At 41.1% G+C, this 23,071-nt stretch overlaps 1 protein-coding gene and 1 long non-coding RNA gene across 8 annotated transcripts in view; one reads left to right on the plus strand and one right to left on the minus strand.

Annotated features, from left to right (window-relative positions):
- Positions 1-23,071, minus strand: part of COMMD1 (copper metabolism domain containing 1) — a 248,193-nt gene that overhangs the window by 203,834 nt on the left and 21,288 nt on the right. The window contains exon 1 of one of the 7 annotated variants that reach the window (XM_074399410.1): positions 1,186-10,422. The exons of the other annotated variants lie outside the window; for them this stretch is intronic. The gene's annotated coding sequence lies outside the window, so the exon portion shown is untranslated. Of the gene's footprint in view, positions 1-1,185; positions 10,423-23,071 lie in introns of those variants that run through there. 7 annotated transcript variants of the gene reach the window in all.
- Positions 10,415-23,071, plus strand: part of LOC141584578 (uncharacterized) — a 38,213-nt gene continuing 25,556 nt past the window's right edge. Inside the window, exon 1 of the long non-coding RNA XR_012517700.1 lies at positions 10,415-10,601. This is a non-coding gene — a long non-coding RNA (uncharacterized LOC141584578). The remainder of the gene's footprint in view (positions 10,602-23,071) is intronic.

Genomic DNA, 23,071 nt, shown 5'->3' on the forward strand with positions numbered 1-23,071 from the left:
CTTGGAAGAGACCCAAGCGGGCATGTGAAGGTTAAAGAGAAAAGGTCAAGTGCCCTGTTTAACCATGTCCCTAGGACTTTTATAAGCTCGCCTCTTTCCCATGTTTCTTCCTTTAGGGTGGGCTTTCCACATGCCCAGTGCTTTCTTATCCTTTGGAACTGAACACACGCAATGTGTTTAGGGAGTTATAAACATGGCCATCTGAGGCTTACTTCCATTTTCCGGTGGAGTGTGCCCCCAGAAGATCATACTTCACCATTTGCTTTTCCTTTTTTTTTTGTCTCTTAACATGCATGCCCAAGAAGTTATACCTCTGTGGGGCCTGCATTCAGTTAATATTTTGATGTTAACAGGTATGGACCATTAGGAAATGGCCTCTCCTTCACGCTGCCAAATTATCATTTTTAGACAGGCAATGTAACAGTTGCTGAACCATCACCTGACATTCTAGTGAGTAGGGAAGAGCCCTCTCCTGCCCAGCTCATGCCTAACTAACTACCTGTAACAATCTCATTGGGCCCAATCTTTTTTTCACTGCAAATGCCTTGCTGCTAAGACTATACAAGCACCCTCCCTCTAGGCCCAGGGACTGTCGCATGGGATTGTAAGGGAGAGTTTTGAGGGATACAAAGGTCAAGGTCAAGGTCAGACCCTTCAAGTCAAGGATGGGTACAAAGATGCCTGGACAGCTGGTAAAAGAAGAAAATAATTACAGAGAGGATGATGATACCTTGTGACAAAGCCTCCTGGGTATAATACTCCCAGCTATGAGTTGTGCAGATATATATATATTTTTTTATTTTTTTTTTCAGAACAATGTTTATGTTCTGTATAGCTGATTGCTAAAGTCTGTAACTAAAACGAAGATTACATAGCTCAATGCATAACACAGAAGTTAAAAATAAGTCAGTTTTTTTCATTAATTTTAATAAAAATTAACATTTAAAAAAACCGTTTGGCTTGTTTGTTGACATTCTACTTTAAAAACAAAATTAATAATAATTTTAAGGGGTAATGAATGCCTGTCCATGTCTATTCCAATCTAGCTTAGAATAATTAATTGACTCTAAGTCTTGTTTACTCTAAGTCCTTCGGCCATAGAGAGTCCCACTCAAGGACAGGATAAACCAGGGGCAGGCAGCCAGGCCACCCCAGCAACACTATGGAATGAAATTAAAATGTTACCTTTGGCAAATCTTGGCCAGAAGGGGGAAAATTCAAAGGCTCCCACAATCATTTGAATGCACTCTCTCCTAGGCCAGAGCACTCTATAATTCAACCAGAAAGACTAGTTAAGGCCATGAAGGGAAGTGGGGGGTAATCATCATATCCCTTCAGCATTAACATTAATGCAGACCTTCAGTCTGATAAGAAACATTTACAATCTATTTTCTCTAAAGTCTGCTACCTGGAGGCTTCATCTGCAGGATAAAACCTTGGTGTCAGCCAGGCACGGTGACTCACACCTGTAATCCCAACACTTTGGGAGGCCAACATGGCGAAACCCCATCTCAACTAAACATACAAAAATTAGCTAAGCATGGTGACACATGCCTGTAATCCCAGCTACTCAGGAGACTGAGGCAGGAGAATCGCTTGAACCCAGGAGACAGAGGTTGCAGTAACCTGAGATCATGCCACTGCACTCTAACCTGGCAAGAGTGAGGCTCCATCTCAAAAAAAAAAACAAAAAAAACAAACAAAAAAAAAAACACCTTGGTGTCTACAACCCCTTATCTTAACCCAGACATTCCTTTCTACTGACAATAAATATTTCAACCAATTGCCAAACTGAGTATGTTTAAATCTACATATGACCTGGAAGCCCCCACTTCGGGTTATCCCACCCTTCCAGATGGAACCAATGTAAATCTTACATGTATTGATTGATGTATTAGGTCTCCCTAAATTGTATAAAAGCAAGCTATACCCTGACTACCCTGGGCACATGTCATCAGGACCTCCTGAGGCTATGTCATGGGCACATCCTTAATCCTGGCAAAATAAACCTTCTAAATTGACTGAGACCCAGTCTCATATTTTGGGTTCATGTCTGTATGAGAAAATGTTATTAATATAAGTACTCCAAAAACTGTATAAAAGGCCAAGTGTGGTGGCTGATGTCTATAACCCCAGCACTTTGGGAGGCCAAGGCAGGAGGATCACTTTTGCCCAGGAGTTCGAGACCATCCTGGGCAATAAGATAAGACCTTGTCTCCTTTTTAAAAAAAACTATATGGGCCAGGTATGGTGGCTCACACCTGTAATCCCAGCACTTTGGGAGGCCAAGGTGAACGGATCACCTAAGGTCAGAAGATCAAGACCATCCTGGCCAATAGGTGAAATCCCATCTCTACTAAAAATACAAAAATTAGCTGGGTGTGGTGGTGTGTGCCTATAATCTCAGCTACTCAGGAGACTGAGGCAGAAGAATCACTTGAACATGGGAGGTAGAGATTGCAGTGAGGTGAGATCACGCCCCTGCACTCCAGCCTGGTGATAGAGCAGGACTCCATCTCAAAAAAAAAAAAAAAGGATATGAAGTTTGTCAATGCACTCACTGTCCATATATATTCTGATATAATGTTATCAATCATAATTCCAATTATTATTTTTAAATGTTGTATGGCACAGAAACAACTAAATTTCCTGTCAACTCCATTATTTTGATAATGAACTCGAATAAAATCTTTAACCATGGCCATTTTAGGTCTTTTGTCTTGCACATATAATTACTCTTGTATTCAAATGCTTCCCTGAAAGCTCACAATCAGCTACAACTTGGAATGCTTCATATTCAACATAAATGACTGCCTCAGAGATCCAAGGAAAGAATTATACAGGTACTCTGAGGTATAGGTTCCTCATGGCATTGCTTAAATAACTTTGAACTCATACCATTGAACTAAGTGAAAATGTCCAAAACTCTACTAGAGAAACTGATAGGTACATCAAAACTGATAACCCTCATCTGTAAAAAGGGAATGAAAATTAAAAAAAAAAAAACTGGGCTGCTGTGTGCAATAGCTCAGCACTTTGGGAGGCCAAGGCGGGCAGATCCCCCTGAGCTCAGGCGTTTGAGACCAGCCTGGGCAATATGGTGAAACCCTATCTCTACTAAAATACAAAACATTAGCTGGGCATGGTAGCACATGCCTGTAATCCCAGCTACTCAGGAGGCTGAGGCTGGAGAATCACTTGAACCCTGGAGAAGGAGGCTGTAGTAAGCTGAGATCACTTCATTACACTCGGGCCTGGGCAACAGAGTGAGACTTTGTCTCAAAAAAAACCAAAAAAACAAAAAAACAAAAAACAACTGATAACCTAAGATCAAGTTTATGTCCAATTATCATTCTTGCTGCACTTACATAAATTACAGCAAATTTAATGAGATTAGGTTTTTGTAAACAAGAGTGTTCTTTTACCTTTGATCAAACTGAGGATGACTAAACAGAAAATTCTATATTTCTTTTTTTTTTTTTTGAGACAGAGTCTTGCTCAGTCACCCCGGCTGGAATGCAGTGGTATGATTTTGACTCACTACAACCTCTGCCTCCCAGTTCAAGCAATTTTCCTGCCTCAGCCTCCCAAGTAGCTAGGATTACAGGCACCTGACATCATGCCAGGATAATTTTTGTATTTTTGTAGTGATGGGGTTTCACCATGTTGGCCAGGCTGGTCTTCAACTCCTGACCTCAAGTGATCCACCAGCCTAAGCCTTCCAAAGTGCTGGGACTACACGTATTAGCCACTATACCTGGCCAGAAATTTTACATTTCAATAGAAAATTATCATCTACTGGGTTATCAGACCATAGTTCTGTTATTTGTCTCTGAGCTATCTTCGTGCTGTCTTGCATATCATGTCGTAATTAATGTTTCCCATTTTTCTCCCACCCTCCTGACTTGAAGTCACTAAGAACTAAAACCTGATTGCCCGGATCCTTATTGAGACTCTAGTTTCTCTTGTCCTAAAGCCCTACAAGCTGGATGACCTGATATAAACTAAAAGAACTTATTAATACAACCATTTTGACCACGCAGGAAGTTCACTGAACACCCACATCTTCCATGGTCTGCTCCAGGAAATAACCTTGTTTTTCTCTTGTTAATCTGTCGTTACAAGAGTCTGTTCCAATTAAGAATTTATGAAGTGGCCAGGTACAGAAGCTCATGCCTGTAATCTCAGCACTTCAGGAGGCCAAGGCAGGAGGATTGCTTGAGCCTAGCCTGGACAACAAAGTAAGACCCTGTCTCAATTTAAAGAAAAAAGAAAAGAACTGATGAGGTTTGAGAGAAAAACAGCTTTCCCTCTCTTCAGACAAAGCAGTGACTGCTGTACTAACTAGCCCCCTTTCCTTTTTGTTTACCTCTCAATTTCACATCCCTCTCTTGATTAACTGAAATTCTCTTTTTTGTTTTCATGACAGCCTACCATTCAATTAACTGAAATTTTCATTCCATAATTTGAACTTGTTAAGCCTTCATTAAAAAAAATTTTTTTTTGAGGCAGGGTCTCCCTATATTGCCCAGGCTGGTCTCAAACTCATCTTCCCACTTTTGTCTCCCCAAGTGCTGGGAATACAGGTAGGAGCCATCATGCAGGGCCACTCATTAAGCCTTTTAACCCTCAAGCCTGAGGTAAAACTCATTTACTGTGGACATCCCATGGTTCATTCTTTATTAAAAAACCACCCCCATGGCCCTTCCAGGACAGTTGTCCCAACTGTCCCACTCAAGAGATACTAATAACTAGAACTTTTCATTCTATACTACCCCTCATAGTCCCCCACAACCCACTGACACACACTCCTATCTCAAATTCATTTTGTATTTAAAGATGCATAGTTGTTGATGCTTAAACTGGATTTAGGTATTTTAGATTATACCAAAAAAGAAAAACAAAAGTTGCTTGTTGGTTTTGTTCACTTTCTTTTACTAAAACTAAATACTCAAGACTGGGTATTTGGCTCATAGTTTTCAAAGCTGCAAAGTCCAAGGTTGAGGAGCTGTACCTGGTAAGGGCCTTCTTACTATGTAATATCATGGCAGAGAGTATCACACATGGGAAGTAGTCAAAAGCATGGCAGCTCAGGTCTCTCCTTCTCTTTTTATAAAGTCACCAGTACCATCATGGCTCACCCCCACATTGATACAGAAAGGCTGGGCTCCAAGCTAAACCCTACCCTTAAGCCTGGAACCACTACACTAAATGAAAACAACTGACCCCGTTTTTCTGCCCAAATGTTGCCTTTTTGGCTTGCCACACCCTTATCCTCTGCCCCTGCAAACCACCCTGATAAAATCACTTCAGCTGGCAGAGCAACACAAGCAGCTCAGCATTGAGGATATAAGTGGCTAAGCATCAGGGATATAAACAGCTGAGCAATGGGAATACAAGCAGCTAAGCATTGGGGATACAAGCAGCTGAGCGGCAAGTAGAGAAGAAACTGAGCGTCAGAGACTATGGATAGATGTGACTAATTTCAGATGTGCAGCTTTGGAGACCAAGGCCCAGCCAGAGATGGCCAGGCTTCAGGGAAACATCAACTTCTTTCTGCACAATTCCCTTTCCAACTCCCCATCCGACTAAGAGCCACTTCCATGGCCCAGTTAAAACCTCTACATACACTATCCTCTAATCTGTTTGTGTGACCTGATTCTTCCTGGATGCCAGACAAGAACCCAGGTGCCAAGAGGGCAGGGGCTGCCACTCTGACCCTCCACTGAGCTGACACTTAGTCATCCCTGGACAGCAGAGCTGAAAGAGCACTGGTTGTAACACGGTTGGATGCTGCTGCAGGGTCCACACACAGACTGCTCCCACCAGAAAGGTGCAACTGGCTGCTTCCAGCATTCATTCACTCTGATTCCTGCACTTGCTCACATGCTCCCTCATGCAAGGGGTTTGAGCATGCTGCAGTCGGATGCCACGCATCTGTCACAAATCCAGTAAGGGGGTCCAGGGAATTATCCCTTCTCACCCTGACCTTTTCTAATCCTAATTACCTCCCAAAGACCCCACCACCAATCAATATATAAATTTGGGGATTAAGTTTCCAACATACGGAGAACACATTCAAACCACAGCATATATTCACTTGTTCTTTGCCCCTTAGATGTAGTGCCAACCTCTGCTATGTCTACGGTGAACCAAGAACTGGGGGGTGTGGAGGAGAATATAAAGCCAATGGTTCTTTTATTTACCCCTCTAATTTGAGCTCCAAGCACAGAATGTAGCTGCCTGTTTTACTATTGAGAGGCCTGTAAAACGTAAGTGGTATCTGAATCTCTTGGCAATTCAGACAACTGAAATAACAGCAAGGAAATGTCACGAATGGAAGCACTGACTTTACAAATCCACTTGTACCTTTTGTATAGATTTTATCCAAAGAACTTGCAGATTTAGACATTACTGTTAGAGAATAATTAAAAATGTAAGCAGAGAGAGAAGAAAAGTCCAGACACAGTGGCTCACGCCTGTAATCCCAGAACTTTGGAAGGCTGAGGCAGGTGAATCACAAGGTCAAGACCAGCCTGGCCAACACAGTGAAACGCCATCTCTATGAAAAACAAAAAAATTAGCCAGGCGTGGTGACAGGCACCTGTAATCTGAGCTACTTGGGAGGCTGAGGCAAGGAGAATTGCTTTAACCTGGGAGGCAGAGGTTGCAGTGAGCCAAGATTACGCCACTGCACTCCAGCCCAGGCGACAGTGCGAGACTCCGTCTCAACAACAATAACAACATAAGTTAAAATGTTTAGTTATTCATTTAGCAAATGCTTAAGTACTCAAAATTTTTCAAGGCACTCAGCTTGATGATAAAGACCACGGAGTTGGCCAGGCATGGTGGCTGACGCCTGTAATTCCAGCACTTTGGGAGGCCAAAGCGGGAGGGTCGGCTGAGCCTAGGAGATAGAGGCTGCAGTGAGCCGAGAACATACCACTGTACTCCAGGCTTAGAGACAGAGCAAGGCCATGTCTCAAAAAACAACAACAAAGACCACGGAGTCTTTCAAAGTTTCAGAGGCACACAACTGGGATAGAAATCCTGCAACTACCATCCTCAAATGCAAAGTTCCTTTGGTACATATCTTCTCAAAATTCTAATTCCTCAAAGCTGTCTTTTCTAACTGAAACTAACATTTTTCACTAAGCCATCTGGAATTTTACTCAATTGTCAACCAAGTGTCCAATATCCTTACTGATATATCATAATTTGTAATCTGAATGTCTCAAAATGAAGTCACTCATGTCAAGTAGGATTGAGCCCAGAGTAAAGCTGTTCACCCCCTCAAAGCCATAAACATATAGGTAATGGATTGAGGTCATAAGATAGCACCTGCTGTTGCCCATTACCAACCAACACCTGAACTGAACTCATAAAAAGTGAAACATGGCTGAGATAATGAAGAATAGATCCATCTGTAGAAGATCATAAAAGCAGCAAGAATAAGACTAGTCCAAGACCCTTTGGAGGCTCTGCTCATGAGAACTCTGAGGCCTTCTTCCAACCTTGGGGGCTTCCACTGGAGGCTTTGCCAAAGAGAAGCAGCAACCTACTATGTGACCAGGACTGCAAAGGACTTCCAGATCCATTCAACTTGTCTGTCAGCATATTTGTTTCCCAATGTGGTTCATTATCTGTGGTCCATTAACCTCCCTTATTTTATTTTTATTTTTACTTTTTTGAGACAGGGTCTCACTCTGTCATCCAGGCTGGAGTGCAGTGGCATGATCTCGGCTCACTGCAACCTCCGCCTCCTGAGTTCAAGCAATTCTCCCACCTCCACCTCTTGAATAGCTGGGACTAAAGGCACGCACGCACCACCATGCCTGGCTAATTTTTATATTTTTTGTAGAGATGAGATTTCCCCCATGTTGGCCAGGTTGGTCTCGAACTCCTAACCTCAAGTGATCCGCCCGCCTCGGCCTCCCAAAGTGCTGGGATTACAGGTGTAGGCCCCCCACACCTGGCCTATCCTCCTTTAATTACTGTTTGTATGTACACTGAATGTTAATTAAATATTTGACGGTCACAATAAGCCATGAGTTTGAACATATATAACTGGCTGAGTCACTGAGAAATCTCACAGTTTCACTCTGAGTTAGTATAAATAGGCAGTGTGAACCTAATTAACCTAACACTTACTATATCCGAAACTTGTTTGTTCCCCCAAGAACTCCAAAGACACACACTGCCTCATGCTTCCATTCCATGCCTATCAAGCAACCTTCCAACTATTTTCTGAGAATTCCAGGTGACTTAATATTTTTAAAAGATATCCTAAATAATGAATAAAAACAATTCTGATGAATGGATAGGTGAGCTCAAACAACATGAAAAAAAAGAAAAACAACAACCCTCTGGTTTATCCAATAGTCTCTTGGAAATCGCCTGTTTTTTTTATTTTTAATTTTAATTTTATTTATTTTTCATTTCATTTTATTTTTTTCCAAGACGGAGTCTTGCTCTGTTACCCAGGCTAGAGTACAGCAGCGTTATCTTGGTTCACTACAACCTCCACCTCCTGGGTTCAAGAAATTCTGCTGGCTCAGCCTCCTGAGTAGCTGGGATTACTCAGGAGGCATATGCCACCATACCCAGGTAATTTTTGTATTTTTAATAGAGATGGAGTTTAACCATGCTGCCCAGGATAGTCTCGAACTACTGACCTTGTGATCCGCCTGCCTCGGCCTCCCAAAGTGCTAGTATTAAAGGTGTGAGCCACCATACCCAATTTTTTTGTTTGTTTTTTTTTTTGAGGCGGAGTTTCGCTCTTGTTACCCAGGCTGGAGTGCAGTGGCGCGATCTCGGCTCACCACGACCTCCGCCTCTTGGGTTCAGGCAATTCTCCTGCCTCAGCCTCCTGAGTAGCTGGGATTACAGGCACGTGCCACCATGCCCAGCTAATTTTTTGTATTTTTAGTGCAGACGGGGTTTCACCATATTGACCAGGATGGTCTCAATCTCTAGACCTCGTGATCCACCTGCCTCAGCCTCCCAAAGTGCTGGGATTACAGGAGTGAGCCACCGCGCCCGGCCCCATACCCAGTCTTAGTAGTCTCTTTGGATCATTCTTTTAGAGACTAATCAATTCTGGATGCCAAGGCAAAAGAGGTTTATCAGCAGAATCCTGGTCACTTTACAAGTTCTGCCATCCAAGACAGACTGTCCTGGCAGTTGGCTGGCTTCCCCCTCTCAGAGAATTTCTGTCTTCCCTAAACCTCAACAGCAGTCACCTGGACTTTTCATAACATCTGGGCATAATTATACAGAAAACGTTGTAGGGGAGAAAAGTATTTTTCCCTCCCCCATCTCAGGGTTACAGCTGAGTCTCTTATGATAAAAAACAGGTGAACAAAAGAAAAACGTACAATTTTTTATTTTGAGACAGGGTCTCACTCTGTCACCCAAGCTGGAGTTCAGTGGTGTAATCACAGCTCACTAGCTCACTACAGCCTTGACCTCCCAGGCTCAAGTGATCCTCCCATCTTAGCCTCCAGAGAAGCTGAGACTACAGACAACACACCACCATATCCAACTACTTTTTTGTAAAGACCAGGTCTCATTATGTTGCTCAGACTGGTCTTGAACTCCTGGGCTCAAGTGATCCTCCTGCCTTGGGCTCCCCAAGTGCTAGGATTACAGGTGTGAGCCAGTACATCTGGCCTTACAAACGTAAATTTTATGACACAGGAGCTTTCATAAGGAATGTAGATCTAAAAAGGAAGAAAAAATAAAAATAAAATAAAATAAAAAAAGGAATGTAGATCTGAAGAAACAGATAAACCAGAATATTTTTATGCTAGGTTTGAGGAAGAAAGAAGAGTCGTGGAGAAACATGACAGGGCAAAAAGAGTATGGTCTAATGGTAATAAACTAGGGGAAATTTATCCAGGCCTATTTGCTGAGACTCTTCTTGGTGTCTATTTGTCTTCAGAGGTAGAGATGTTCCTTTCTTCCAGGTATAAGAAGGGCACCTCTCTGTGAAAGTTGCAGAAAGCAAGATGAAATTATGCTAGACCCAGACAAAACAGAACCAGGAATACCCAAAGAAGAGGAGGCCCATGCTTGTGAGACAAGAACAGTTTCCAAGGACTTTCTAAAAGTCGTTCTGTGTCCTTCACACATCTCCCACTTTGATAAGGTTTATCACTAGACATTCTTTAGGACTGCAGTAATTCAAATAATTAATGAACTGGAAACAGTTCTTATCTCGGACATGTAATTCAGATAAAATGTTTTCAGAAGAACACTTGCCCAGTAAGGGCATCTCCACCAATGAACTGATAACAACTCTGGCTTTGAACTTCTGGAACCAATGAACTCCGTTCCTAAGCAGCTTATGTAAATCTCTTTTGCTAATAAAAGCTTCCCTTACCCTTCCCTCATGGAATGCACTGGTGGCTTGCCATTCCACGCATTCCAGGTTATAATCGTTATTTCTACTCCTAAGTAAACCCAACATGTACAGACACAGTATTCTCTACTATCCTTTTTTAAAGATTGACAGATGAGGATCTTCGGACCTGCTTCTGGAGGTCAGAAAATCCTTCCAAGGTTTTTATGACCTACTTCAGGGGAGTAGGCATGGGAAGGTAAGAGAGATTTTCCTGCTTTTGCTACTTTCTCAAATGCCTTCAGCTTAAAAAATATCCAAGGCTGGCTTATAGCTTATCACAACCATTTACAAATTTATTTGTTCCTTCTCCATTCCCACTGCTTCACTTGACTAGCCTTTTTTCTTTTTCTTTTTTTTTTTTTTTTTTAATTTGCTACTACCAGGAAAGCAGCAAGAAACTTCCAACTGTTATCGTCCCACTCTAATTCCTCCTCCCCAGACTTGGCCACAGAGGTATTGCTAGAAGCAGTTCCTTTCCTCCCGCAGTGTAACCCACCCAATCTGACATTCCCACCGAACAAATACCTTAGAGAAGGTCTTTCCCTCAAACAATCCCTCATTTGGATACTGCAGGTACTTCTGGACAAATGCCTTAAGTATTGTTTGGGAAAGCTGTGAACGCCATCTGCAATTCTATTACCATTGACTAGCCTTAAAAATAAAAAAAAATGTCAAGGTGCAACATTTTGGGGTAGTGTGTCCTGGATCCTATAAAGGTCATATTCCTTAAAATTCCTTAAAATAAGTGACAAATTCCTTTTCCAAAACTAAAAAATGTATGCTTAGCTCTTTAGGATACTGAAAATAGATATTAAATGGCTTCCTGGGCCAGGCACGGTGGTTCATGCCTGTAATCCCAGCACTTTAGGAGGCTAAGGCGGGTGGATCACTTGAGTCCAGGAGTTTGAGATCAATGAAACCGTCTCTACTAAAAATACAAAAATTAGCCAGGCGTGGTAGCACACACCTATAATCCCAGCTACTCAGCTGACTGAGGCATGAGAATTGCAAACCCAGGAGGCAGAGGTTGTAGTGAGCCAAGATCATACCATGGCACTCCAGCCTGGGCAACAGAGGGAAACTATCTCAAAATAAGTAAATAAATAAATAGCTCCTTGCTTTATACTACTTAGCTTCTTTTTTTTTTTTTTTTTTTTGAGGCGGAGTTTCGCTCTTGTTACCCAGGCTGGAGTGCAATGGCGCGATCTCGGCTCACCGCAACCTCCGCCTCCTGGGTTCAGGCAATTCCCCTGCCTCAGCCTCCTGAGTAGCTGGGATTACAGGCACGTGCCACCATGCCCAGCTAATTTTTTGTATTTTTAGTAGAGACGGGGTTTCACCATGTTGACCAGGATGGTCTCGATCTCTTGACCTCATGATCCACCCGCCTCAGCCTCCCAAAGTGCTGGGATTACAGGCTTGAGCCACCGCGCCCGGCTTACTTAGCTTCTTATAGGTTTTGTTAATTAAAAATCACAAAAGGTTACTATCACTCTGGTCTTTAAGAAAAAACTACAGAAGGCCACTGTTTTGGACTAAGCTACTGTACTAGGTCCCAACAGACAACTCTAAAAATCAAAACGGAGTCACCCATGCTAAAATTCACATCACCACAACTAAAACTATGTTGTTATTTGATCTTCCAAGGAATGAGAACAGAGCTGTAACAGACAATTTCTCCAATAGGCCAGTTTCAGTCTTCAAGTAGCATGAAAATGAAGTTCCGTTTGCTTCAATCCCTACGCAATACTTACAGCCTGAAGAAACCTAATGTTAGTCAGTTATTTTTCTATTGTTCTATCTCCTCATCCCTGCCTTACGAGGAAAGTAACTTTTTGAAATGACCAATCTGCTTTTTATTCTTTGTTTCTGCTTTATTCAGCCCTTTCTGCCTATAAAATCTACTCCCTCTGCTCAACTCATGGAAACATTTATTCTATTTTATGGAATGCAGTGTTGCCCAATTCTAGAATTACAAATACACAGAGACTGATAAGCCAAAAGTGATGGAGGCAGGTCTCAATAGATTAGAGTTTTATTTAGCCAAGGTTGAGTATGTGCCCAGGGTAAAAACAAACCACAGGGGCATCTGTGACCTACACTTTTTCCAAAGAAGGTTTTGTGAACTTTGGTATTAAAAGAGGAAAGAGGAAGCAGGATGGGGGGAATAAATGGAAGAATAGGCAGGCAATGAGGCAGATGGTTACATTCTTGTGAAGCTCCAATTAGCCTCAGAAAAATCTACATTTTACATAAGAAAAAAGGAAGTAAAAGAAAAAGCCTACTACGTATTGTCTCCAGCTCAGTAAATCTACATTTTACATAAGATAAACATGAAAAGAGAGTAGAAGAAATGAAGGTATGACATGGGGTTGTGATATTATAGCTATCAATTTGGCAACAAAAGGAAAATTATATTGATGACTCAGATCCCAAGTTTAACTTTCCCTTTTGTACAGTGAGTTTGGGGTTCCGAGATTCTATTTTTCTTAAGCCCTCTAAATTAGTTGTAATTTTGTCTTTTGACAGATTATCATCACTATGTCTGAAAGTATATGCCACTGTAGCTGGTTATGGCTCTCAAAGACAAATAACTAAAATCTAACCTTATAAAGGGGACAGTCTTACTTCTACATTACTTATACAAATCAATATGTTTAATTTAAAAGGCACTAAACTCTACAACTGGCATCGCCTTTAAGCTGTCCAGGACTCCTGTAATATATTCTGTCAGTGAATCTAAATACATATCCCTAACGTAAATAATTTTCCTGAAAGAATAATGTAACTAACACTTTACCACATAGCAGGATTTTAAAATAGTAATACTGAGAAAAGAACTTTATTTGAGAAACGTGAGTCCTTTTAAATTATGAGGCCCAGAGAGGCATTAAAATGAAACAGCAAGCATGTCTTACTTCCCCCTTGAGCTATATATCCATCTCTTGAAACTGCTTGCTATTGCCACAAGTAGCTATAACTTAATAATGCCATACATACCTTCAATATAACCCACACCCTATAGCTTAACAATGTATGAACAATCACTAATCAATGTTATTTCCATAAACCAACGAGAATTTCTGACAGACAACTCTGAATTGGCCCACTTCCTAACCCCCTTTGTTTCCCTTGAAAAGTCCACTTTTAACTGCTGCTAATTGGAGTGTATATTCACAGCAATTTAAATCTATGCTCTTGGTTGCAATACTCAAGCTTCGCCAAATAAACTCTCTGCATTAATTCTGCCTCAGCTTCTGATTTTAGCTCAACACTAACAATTACTAAATACAAATTATATGCCAAGCACCATTGAGGAGTTTTACATTTTGTTTGTTTTTGTTTTTTCCTTTGGAGACAGGGTCTCACTCTGTCACCCAGGCTAGAGGGCAGTGGCACAATCACAGTTCACTGCAACCTCAACCTACCAGGTTCCCAGATTGAAGCGATCCTCCCAAATAAACCACCTAAGTAGCTAGGACTACAGGCGTGTGCCACCATGCCCAGTTAATGTTTGTATTTTTTGTAGAGATGGCATTTGGCTCATGTTGTCCAGGCTGGTCTCAAACTCCTGGGCTCAAGTGATCTGCCTGCCTTGTCCTCCCAAAGTGCTGGGGTAACAGGTATGAGCCACAATGTCCAGCTATATATATTTTTAGCTAAATTCAAAATTATTCTTCTTATTCTATACAAGGAGAAACTAAGGCTCAGAAAGATTAAGCAACTCACCCTTAGTAAACTGGAATACTAAGATCTTTTTTTCCCCCAGATGGAGTCTTGCTCTGTCACCCAGGCTGTAGTGCAATGACACAATCTCAACTCATTGCAACCTCCGCCCCCCAGGTTCAAGTGATTCTCCTGCCTCAGCCTCCTGAGTAGCTGTGATTACAGGTCCCTGCCTGGTTAATTTTTGTATTTTTAGTAGACATGGGGTTTCACATTAGCCAGGCTGGTCTCACAGTCCTGACCTCAGGTGATCCACCTGCCTCAGCCTCCCAAAGTCCTGGGATTACAGGCATGAGCCACCATGCTGGGCTAGTACTAGGATTTTTAACTCAAGTTCTTCTTGCCTCCTAAAACCTATTATTTTCCAAATAACAAACTGCTTCCTAAAAGTCACAAATTCATCAGAATGGTGTTAGGTGGCTTCCAAACTCCATGTTCAGTCATCAACAGAATGTATTCTTATAAGTGGGCAGATGGGGGCTTCTGACATTCCTTTTTACTCATTGTTTCCCAAATATCTCATAATCTTTTTTGAGACAGGGTCTGACTCTGTCATCCAGACTGGAGTACAGTGATTCAATCTCAGCTCACTGCTCCCTCTCGCCCCCAGGCTCAAGCAATCCTACCACTTCAGCCTCCTGAGTAGCTGGGACTACAGACATGCACCACCATGTCCAGCTATGTTTTTTATATTTTTAGTAGAGACGGGGTTCTTGCCACATTGCCCAGGCTGGTCTCGAACTCTTAAGATCAAGCAATCTGCCCACTTTGGCCTCCCAAAGTGCTGAAATTACAGGTATGAGCCATAGCACCTGGACTCCCATAAGCTTCCACATCTCAATGCCTAGGCTTATGCTGTTTCCTCTGGCTGGGATATCCTCTACAACTTCCACATTTTCAACTCCTTTAGAACTCAGCTCAGTAAGTTAGTTATTTGCTTGTCTTTATTTACACAGTAACTTTCTTATATCTGTACGAGTAACTAAGACAAGATTAAGAAGTCAAAATAACCCGTGTTTAAGTACCAACTCTTTCCACTTGTTAAGAAAGGTCTGTGGCAAGTCTTTTATCTATTCCAAGCCTTAGTTTTGTCATTACCTATATGGAAATAACATCTCCATCTCTGGATTGGATTACAGATTAAATAAACACAAAATATCGTATATATCCTCTACAGCAGGGGTCCCCAACCCCCAAAACACAGACTAGTACTGTACTGGTAACAGGTCTGTGGCCTGTCAGGAACTGGGCTACACAGCAGGAGGTGAGTGGTGGACATGCAAAAGAAGCTTCATCTGTATTTATAGCTGCTCCTGCCAGGTTCAGTGGCTCATGCCTGTAATTCCAGCACTTTGGGAGACCTAGGCAGGTGGATCACTTGAGGTCAGGAGTTCGAGACCAGCCTAGTCAACATGATGAAACACTGTCTCTACTAAAAAACTAGCTGGGCATGGTAGCACGTGCCTGTAGTCCCAGGTACTCAGGAGGCTAAGGCAGGGGAATTGCTTTAACCCAGGAGGCAGAGGTTGCAGTGAGCCAAGATTGCACCACTGCACTCCAGCCTGGGCCATAGAGGGAGACTTTGTCTCAAAAAAAAAAAAAAAAAAAAAAATTAGGCAGGCATGGTGGCAGGTGCCTGTAATCCCAGCTACTCTGGAGGCTGAGGTAGGAGAATTGCTTGAGCCCAGGAGGTAGAGGCTGCAATGAGCCATCATCTTGCCATTGCACTACAGCCTGGATAACAAGAGCAAGACTCCATCTCAAAAACAAACAAACAAAAAAGTATAGCTGTTCCCCATAGCTCATATTATTGTCCAAGCTCCTCCACCTGTCAGTGGCAGCATTGATAGGGCAAACCATATCATGAACTTGAGCATGTGAAGGATCTAGGTTGTGCGCTCCTTATGAGAATCTGATGATCTGTTACGGTCTCCCATCATCCCTAGATGGGACCATCCAGTTGCAGGAAAACAAGCCCAGGGATCCCACTGATTCTACACAATAATTGAGTTGTATGATTATTTCATTATATATTACAATGTAGTAATAACAGAAACAAAGTGCACAATAAAAATAATGCACTTGGATCATCCCAAAACCTTCCCCCTGCCCCCAGGTCCAGGGAAAAATTATCTTCCGCAAAACCAGTCCCTGATGCCAAAAAGTTGGGGACTGCTGACTATAGCACACATTTCTAGGTTATTAGATTCTAGTCCTGTTTATGGTTTCTTTTTTTGTTAGCTATTTAGCAATTATTTGCAATGTTTTTAATTTTTAACAATTATTTTTAAACTAAAGTAGGTTTTTTGAAATACAGTCTCACTGTCACCCAGATTGGAGTAGAGTGACATGACTACAGCTCACTGCAGTCTCAACCTCCTGGGTTCAAGCAACCCTGTAACCTCAGCCTCTCAAGTAGCTAGAACTATAAGGCATGTATCACCACGATCAGTTAATTTTTGTAATTTTTGTAGAGATGGTGTTTCACCATGTCACCCAAGCTGGTCCTGAACTCCTGAGGTCAAGCATCCTATCACCTTGGCTTCCCAAAGTGCTGGGATTACAAGCATGAACCACAGAGCTGGCCTGCAATTTGCAGACAGATAACTGACAGATACGTAAATTCTGTTCTGTCACATAGTAACTTAATTGACAACACCCATTCTTCCTCAGGGAATGGGGGAAGGGGAAACTGTCAGAGGTGTGTCAAACAGAACAACTCCATCTTGAACAGGAGTGGATAAAATGAAGTTGAAACCTACTGGGCTCCATTACCAGCCAGTTAAGGCATTCTAAGCCACAGGATGAGATAGGAGGTCCACACAAAATACAGGTTATAAAGACCTTGCTGATAAAACAAGTTGCAGTAAAAAGCTGGCTAAAACCCACCAAAACCAAGATGGTGGCCACAAGAGTGACCTCTGGTCGTCTGTACACTCCCACCAGTGCCATGACAGTATACAGATGCCAAGGCAACGTCAGGAAGTTACCCTATGTGGTCTAAAAAGGGGAGGCATGAATAATTCACCCCTCATTTAGCATATCATCAAGAAATCACCATAAAAATGGATAACCAGGGGGTGGGAGAAGAAAAAAAAAAAAAGGATAACCAGCAGCCCTCAAGGCTGCTCTGTCTATGGAGTAGCCATTTTTTTATTCCTTTACTTTCCTAATTTGCTTTCACTTTATTATATGAACTAGCCCTGAATTTTTTCTTGCACAAGATCCAAGAACCCTCTCTTGGGGTCTGGATCAGGATCTCTTTTCTGTAACAAAACCAGTTTCCAATTCACCTCAATTACTTTATTCCATATAAATTTGTGTTTTCCTTTGAACAGGATATATGTGCCTGGATGCCTCAATTCGTTAGCATGTCTTTATTTCTGTAGCTCTAGCATAGTCACGATTTGTCTCTTTTTTGAACAATACATTTTTAACAACACTATCATGGTTATTACGACAACTCCCAAATCTTGAGCTTTTCTAAACTCCAGACTTCTTACATTTACAAGAAATCAAAATGTCACCCCAAAATATGACTAGGAGACCAGAATATGACACCCCAAAATACGCATCTCTGGCATAAGTATTATTTTGAACTGGTAACTGTGAGAAACAGCTCTGAAAACAAGAGTATAAATTATCCTTTTGTAAGAGAAATTTACATCTCTAAAGGAAATCTTCGTTTTTAAGGATACCAGGAAGAGAAAAGTGCCTCCAAATCACTAGAAACTCTTACCACTAGAGAACGTACAATCTTAAATCTGCATAACAAACGTTACCCTGGTCTATTGTGCTTTTCCTGGGCATCTCCCCATTTTGTCAGTTTGTCTAATATTGACAATGCTGAGTTTGATCATTTGATTAGGGCCATGTCCACTGTTAACTTCCTATGCTTCTGTTGCTGGGCTTTCGTATCCATCAGAGCCACCTAGCATCTATTTATCCATCTCTAACTATATATAGTCCTTATATTTTCTACTCTCTTAAAACTCCAAATCCTTTTTCCAGCCCCTCAATCTCTACAGGAATCTATGCTGTCCTTTTTCACTAAAATCCCAAGATGGCTCCTTGAACTTCATCTTTCCTTTTACATTTCCTTCCAGACATAACAATCAAATATAATATGTGGCCTGTGAACAGATCCTGGTCTAAATAAACCTGCAAAAAAGGACACTTCTGAGGACAATCAGGGTAATTCTGAATATTAAAAAATTATAGTCGATTTTATGGGTTGTATAATTATATTATGGTTACATGGTTTAGAGACACACACCATTAATAAAATTAAAGTGAGGCCAGGCACGGTGGCTCACACCTGTAATCCCAGTACTTTGGGAAGCCGAGAGGGGCAGGTCACCAGAGGTCAAGAGTTCAAGACCAGACTGGCCAACATGGTGAAACCCCATCTCTACTAAAAATACAAATATCAGATGGGCGTAGTGGCAGGCACTTATAACCCCAGCTACTCGGGAGGCTGCGGTAGGACAATCGCTTGAATCCAGGAAGCAGAGGTTGCAGTGAGCCAAGATCACACCACCACTCCAGCCTGAGTGACAGAGCAAGGCTCTCTATTAAAAAAATTAAAGTGAAATATCATGACATACACTTAAAGATATTCCAGCAAAAGAGAAAAAAAAAATTTTAAAGCAAATACAGCACAATACTAACATGTATTAACCTAGGTGAAGGGTATAATATTCTCTATTTTTCTTATGTTTGAACATACTAACAATAACCAAAAAACTTGTTCCAATCTTTAGGAAACTGAGGCCTAGAGAGATTAAGTCACTTCCTCAAGATGACAAGTTTTAAGTAGCACAGCTGGGATTCTAATCTAATCAGCCTAGCTCCCAGTCTGGGATCTCAGTTTCTGTACTACACTGCCTCTTATTCCAAGGATGACAGTTTGTGATGTACCAGTGCTTGGGGTGGAAGAACAAAAGAAGATAGGTGGCTTAGCAAAAAAGATTAATAATATATGTAAAGCACTTAAAACAGTGGCTGGCATATATGAAGAACTATGTATGTATTAAGTATTACAGACCACTTGTTCCACAGAAAAATATTACGGGTGCTGTGTAGGGAGAAAAAAGGAAAAAAGTTTTCATGGATTAAGTTTGAGAAATGTTGAGTCAAAGAAAGTTAAACAGGTTTCTCTATTGCAGAATCTCTTATTATCTTTAATATGGTAACGCCCATTTCCAAGAAATGAATATAGTATACGTATAATACGCATCTTAGTTATCACTAAATGTTTTATTTCAAAAAAATAACCTGAGGAACTGACAGTCTGTATAGCAAACTTCAGAATGCTCTGATTTATATGAAGAAATTAGGTCCTTCATAATAAAGCAACATTTTATTTCAGTGGTTAGAGAAAAAGAAACAAACAATTCATAACGTTTTACTGGGCAAAAACAATGTTCCCTTTCAAATGTTTGTTATCAACAGCCTAACAAGTAGCCTTTTTGAAGTTTGCTAATAAGATTACTGGCTCCATCTCTGCCCTTTCTCCAGGGCTGAGTCTCATGAGATCTCATGTCCTCTACCTGAGATTCAAGAAATATTCTTGGCCAGGTGTGGTGCCTCACACCAGTAATTGTAGCACTTTGGGAGTCTGAGCCAGGTGGTTCACCTAAAGTCAAGAGTTCAAGACCAACATGGCCATCATGGTAAAACTCTATCTCTACTAAAAATACTAAAAAGTAGCTGAGTGTAATGATAGGCACCTGTAATTCCAGTTACTTAGGAGGCTGAAGCAGGAGAATTGCTTGAACCCAGAAGGCGGAGGTTGCAATGAGCTGAGATCACACCACTGCCCTACAGCCTGGGCAACAAGAGCAAAACCCCATCTCAAAAACAAACAAACAAAAAAAACAAAGAAATATTCTCTTTTCTACCTCAAGGTAGTGAGAACCCTTCCTCCTGCTGATGAGACAATCCATCTACCCTAACACACACACACACACACACACACACACACACACACACCTCTTATAAAGAAGAAATATAATTTTGATGTACTAAGGACATGTGGTGGTAATACCCTCTAACTAATAAGTACTCTCCTCCTTCCTGCAATGCAGTTCTTTTTTTAATTTTAAAATTTTTTTTCATTTTTATTTAGTCGGCATCAGGAACTCAGCTAAATGCAGTTCTTATAATAGCAGAATCTTTATCATTATTTTTTTAAAAAAACAGAGCCTCACTATATTGCCCAGATTGGTCTCAAACTCCTGGGCTCAAGCAATCCCCCAGCCTCAGCCTCCTGAATGGCTAGTGAAGAAAACCAAAATATTCCTCTCTAAAATAATGGGAATTACTGAGCTAAAAATGGTTGAAACACAGGGCACACTCTTACCCTCCTCTTATCCTTTCCCACCTAAAGTAGGCCCCTTTACAACACTTGCTTATCAACTCAGTAACAGAGCTCAGAGACAGTACACCAGAGGATCCAGGTACAGACTTTACTCTTCCCACAAATTTACCTTCCCACATTTTCCTGCCTTTTGGAAGCTGAAGATACTCTCCTTTGTCTTGTCACTATATAGGATTTATGGCTCTGTTAAAATACTATTTAAGCAAGGCCCTTAAGCCACTGCCCTGAGAGAGAAATATTATACTTTGAAATTTAGTCCTCTTCTACATGAAGGGTATGGCATGCATTAATAAACTTCAGCTTGTTTTGCTTTTAATTTGTGTTCAGGAGATTATCTCAACAAAGAATAAAGAGGGAAAGAAGAAATTACGTTTTCTCCCCTACACTGAGATTACAGGCACATGCCATTATGCCTAGCTAATTTTAAATTTCTAAATCAGTGGTCCTCTGCCCTTGCAACATCACCTAGTACACCACTGACATGAGAAAGATGTGTTTTCAGGTCCTATTCTTTTTTGTTTAAAGAAAAATACAATCCAGGAGAACTTCTGCCAAATTTCAAAGGAACCCAAAAAAACATATCTGAGATTGGAATTTAAGAATTTTAAACTACTTGGGGGGCTGAGGCAGGTGGCTCACTTGAGCCCAGAAGTTTGAGGATGTAGTGCACTATGATCATGCCTGATTAATAGCCACTGCACCCAGCTTAGGCCACACAGCAAGATCCAGACAAAGAAACAAACGAAAAGAAGGGGAAGGGAACAGGGACAAAAGGGAAAGGAAAAGGAAAGGAGAGGAAAGAAAGAAAAAGAATGTTAAAGCAAGAAGTCATTTAACAACAACCCCATTTATGGACTCATGGGTGTGGTATGATGGTATTTTAGGCATCATTAATGTTTTAAATATATATTTAAATTAAAATTAAAAATTAAATTAAAATATTTAAATTTAAAATATATTTAAATATTTTAACATATATTTTAATATATTTAAAACATTAATATATCCAAGGTAGCTCACATTAAATTTCTTCTCAAATTACCATATTTTCAGAATACAATCAAATGCATAGTAAAACATAATCAAGCCTAAGAAAATACTTTTTTTTTTTTTTTTTTTTTTAAACAGGGTCTCACTCTGTCACTCAGCCTGGAGTGTGGTGGCATAGTCACTGCAGCCTTGACTTCACAGACACAAGCAATCCTCCCACCTCAGCCTCCTGAGTAGCTGGGACTACAGGCATGCATCACCACAACAAGCTAACTTTAATTTTTTTTGTAGACATAGGTTCTCACTATGTTGCCCAAACTGGTCTTGAACTCCAGGACTCAACTGATCCTCTTGCCTCAGCCTCCCAAAGTGCAAGGATTACAGGCATGAGCCACCATACCCAGCCAAGAAAGTACTTTATAAATGTGTGTCTAACAAAATCAAAAGTCACAAAGACTTCACAAACGGCCTGGATTTTAAGTAAAATCAACTACAATATTAAATGTTTACAATATATCCCAAAAAGTAAACTATGCAATTTTTTCTTTATCACAAATACTATATCTCTAATGAAAACAAAAGGTATCCTCACAAACATTCTAGTTCCCTTCCAGCTCCTGTCAATACGCATAACACGATTTTTTTTTTTCATTTTTTGAGACAGAGTCTCACTGTTGCCCAGGTTAGAGGGCAGTGGCGTATTCTCAGCTCACTGCAACCTCTGCCTTCTGAGTTCAAGCAATTCTCCTCCCTCAGCCTCTAGAGCAACTGGGATTACAGCTGTCTGCCACCACGTCCAGCTAATTTTCGTAGTTTTAGTAGAGACTGGGTTTCACCATGTTGGCCAGGCTGGTCTCAAACCCCTGACCTCAAGTGATCCACCTGCCCCAGCCTCCCAAAGCGCTGGGATTACAGGTGTGAGCCATGGCGCCCAGCCCATACCATAATAATTTACGACCATACTTGTAATCAGTATAGACATACTTCAAAGCTATGTATTTAGACACATAATAACCTAAGACTATTTGGCACTTACAATTAGATTCTATTGTGGGTAGATATATTGTCTGTCATGAAAAATATTAATAAATAATACACACAATCAAGTAGTCTCTAGGATTTTAAGAAATAGGTCACCAAATCAAAAAGTAACACCAATACACTGATTAGAACAGCCAAAATCTAGAATGCTGGTACACCAAATGTTGATGAGGATATGGAGCAATGGTAACTCACATTCATTGCTGGCAGAAATGCAAAAATTGCACAGCCACTTTGGAAAACAGTTTGGTAGTTTTACACAAAACTACACATACTTGTCCTATGCATTTGGATGTCTGCAGCAGTTATAACTGTCAAAACTTGGAAGCAACCAAGATGCCCTTCAGTAGGTAAATGGATAAACTGTGACATATCAGATAACGGAGTATTATCTAATGCTAAAAAGAAATGAGCTGGCCAGGCACAGTGGCTCATGCCTATAATCCCAGCACTTTGGGAGTCTGAGGTGGGTAGATCACAAGGTCAGGAGTTCGAGACCAGCCTGGCCAATATGGTAAAACCCTGTC

This window comes from Saimiri boliviensis, chromosome 1, assembly GCF_048565385.1.
Source record: "Saimiri boliviensis isolate mSaiBol1 chromosome 1, mSaiBol1.pri, whole genome shotgun sequence".
Lineage (NCBI taxonomy): Eukaryota > Metazoa > Chordata > Mammalia > Primates > Cebidae > Saimiri > Saimiri boliviensis.